The 2,459-nt window shown below is 32.4% G+C and overlaps 1 protein-coding gene across 1 annotated transcript in view; it reads right to left on the bottom strand.

Moving 5' to 3' along the window:
* Positions 1–1,994: 1,994 nt before the first annotated feature.
* Positions 1,995–2,459, bottom strand: part of LOC115235465 (ankyrin repeat and KH domain-containing protein 1-like) — an 8,620-nt gene continuing 8,155 nt past the window's right edge. Inside the window, exon 8 of the mRNA XM_029807281.1 lies at positions 1,995–2,330. The gene's annotated coding sequence lies outside the window, so the exon portion shown is untranslated. The remainder of the gene's footprint in view (positions 2,331–2,459) is intronic.

A 2,459-nucleotide genomic window follows, 5' to 3' on the forward strand; every position in this document is an offset into this window, starting at 1 on the left:
TTTTTCTAATAAAACTGTTTTTACGTATGCGTATTTATTACACATTATCGCAGCATAATAAAACGTATAAAGGAATTTCAAGAAAAAATAGGAAACTTATGAATATTCTACATTTATAACTCTTCTGTTTTATGCTTGTGTGCTTTCTTTCACATTTACAGTCTTCTTTTTATAACACGCATCTAATAATTTATACATTTTTTTTAGTATTGGAATCATCGTTTTTATAACTATGTTTAACTTTATCTCTTTTCTTGTGCAATGAATAGAAATATGAATATTTTCTGTTAACCAAATGTGATTTATTTGTAACTTTCTTTTTCGTCGAGCAGCTTTCGTTCGTTAGAGAGTACGGCCTCGATGTTGGACATTTCCCGAGTAGTTTGCACCTCCCGCTTCAACCGCGAGTTCTCTGATTCGAGATATTTCATTCAACCAATGAAATGGCCGCATAACATCTTAAAATCGTATCTTAAGACGATCTTCAATATAAGAACGGACTATGAATACCGGCCTAACATTAAAGGTGCCGACAGGGAGTTGCGCTACTGTATATACTGTGATACAGATGACACTCCGTTCGATGCTACTCGAGATCTTTTTCGATATTTCCGCAATAAATACGAAAGACTCGATAAGCGCATTTTCGTCCATATGAGTGGCGTTACATGACATCGTCCTACGTTTGCACAATGTTATCAAGCTTTTTGGACGAATCTTTGTCATTTCGCGAGAAATGATCAAGATCTTTACGATATCATAAACCTGTCGCGGATTACAAGAATTTCATATAAACAAAGATAGATAAGAGTAAATGGAAAATTGTTTGCAAATGGCAAAGTTCTTTTTTCTCTTGCGTATAATGCGAGACGGAAAGATTATATCAAATAAAATGTTATAAACAAATAAAAAAAGATCAAAAAAAAATTGAAAATGCAATTTTGCATGCGAAATTGTCTCGCGGTATTTACAACGAACGAGTGAAGCGTTATTATATTTTTTCCGGTAGAAGATTTGCAGAAATAAAATTGCAATTAACATTATCACATTTGATGAAAATCTCTCGTGTTCGCATGATATTTTTAAAAGAAACAAACAAAACGACGCATGCGAGTAAAATTTTTAATATTCCAAAACCCATTTTTATAATTGATACATTCTCTTAATTACGTTTTAGTCGCGCAAAAATAGCCTAGTCATCCGAGCTATAAAATAGAATGATTGTCGAAAACACAAGTTTCTTAAAGATCCAGGATTCAACTTCGCTGAATATTATCATAGAAGTCGTATTAGATCATTAAGCAAATTCGATCGTTAATCGAAATGTTTGATTAGAATCTTACTAATTGTAAGGCTGCGTTCGGAAACATCACCCGTGTGCATACGAATGTCGTTTTATCTTTGTTATTTATTAAAAGTTGAACAAAGATAGAACGATGCTCGGGTGCTGTTTCCGAACGTACCATAAGACAAGAACAATTGCAGAACAGTGCTCGGGAATTTGCGATATCAATTAATATCAACATGTTCCTAAATTAACGCTATAAATCCGTGTATTAATAATCTTTCGACTATTTCACACAACGTGAACAATGCTGTAAACTATGTATAAATCGAAATCATTCTCGTCAATCTGACATTACCGTGAAATTGATCTTCATAAACGTAAATAGAGAAATATTTTTAATCATGAGCTATCGTAAATATTTATAAATTAATTTTCAATAAACATTTGATTACGAATAACGTTTAATAAAAACTACCATTCAATAAACATTATTTGATTATGGAAAATTTGATTATAATTTGACGAATAACTGATAGCAAAGACATTTTTTCCGTATAACTTTTTTTTTAAATACATTTCCCAGATAGCCAAGAATGTTAAAATCACGTTTTGCCAAAGCTTTGCGATAAGGTGTGCTTTAATTTCAATTAAAGTGTTAAATTGAGAAAAGTGAGAAAGAATTTATTTAATAAGAGAGATTCAAAGAAAATAAATTATCTTTAAATTAAGTACGGGTTAGTTAATCATGCGATCTTGTCGATAATTTTTTCGGGAGAAAATGCCTCCGATATTCTTTTAACTGTCAAAGCTCTTTTTGATCGCTTGTGATTTTTCCTGAGATATGAAAAATCTAAAGTTCTTCGGGCTCACGGTGGCAAAACGAGGTTCGCAAGGCACGATCTCCTCATATAGATTATTACTATAAACGGGTGGCGAGGAATCCATTGTAAGGCTGGACAACCAGGAACGTCTAGGAACATCGTAGACAGGTGCTTGCCGACGAAGAACGACCTCGTCGAGCGCCGATGCTGACCTGTACAAACTGCAATGTAGAAAATGCATCCATTTATTTAATTTTAAATTTAAAGTAATCAATTGCGTTGCAAAAGCATAGCAATGATTATTTAAAAACGACTTTTATTATTTTATTTATACGTATATATATATATAT

The sequence above is a fragment of the Formica exsecta genome, unplaced genomic scaffold, assembly GCF_003651465.1.
Source record: "Formica exsecta isolate Colony F162 unplaced genomic scaffold, ASM365146v1 scaffold222, whole genome shotgun sequence".
NCBI lineage: Eukaryota > Metazoa > Arthropoda > Insecta > Hymenoptera > Formicidae > Formica > Formica exsecta.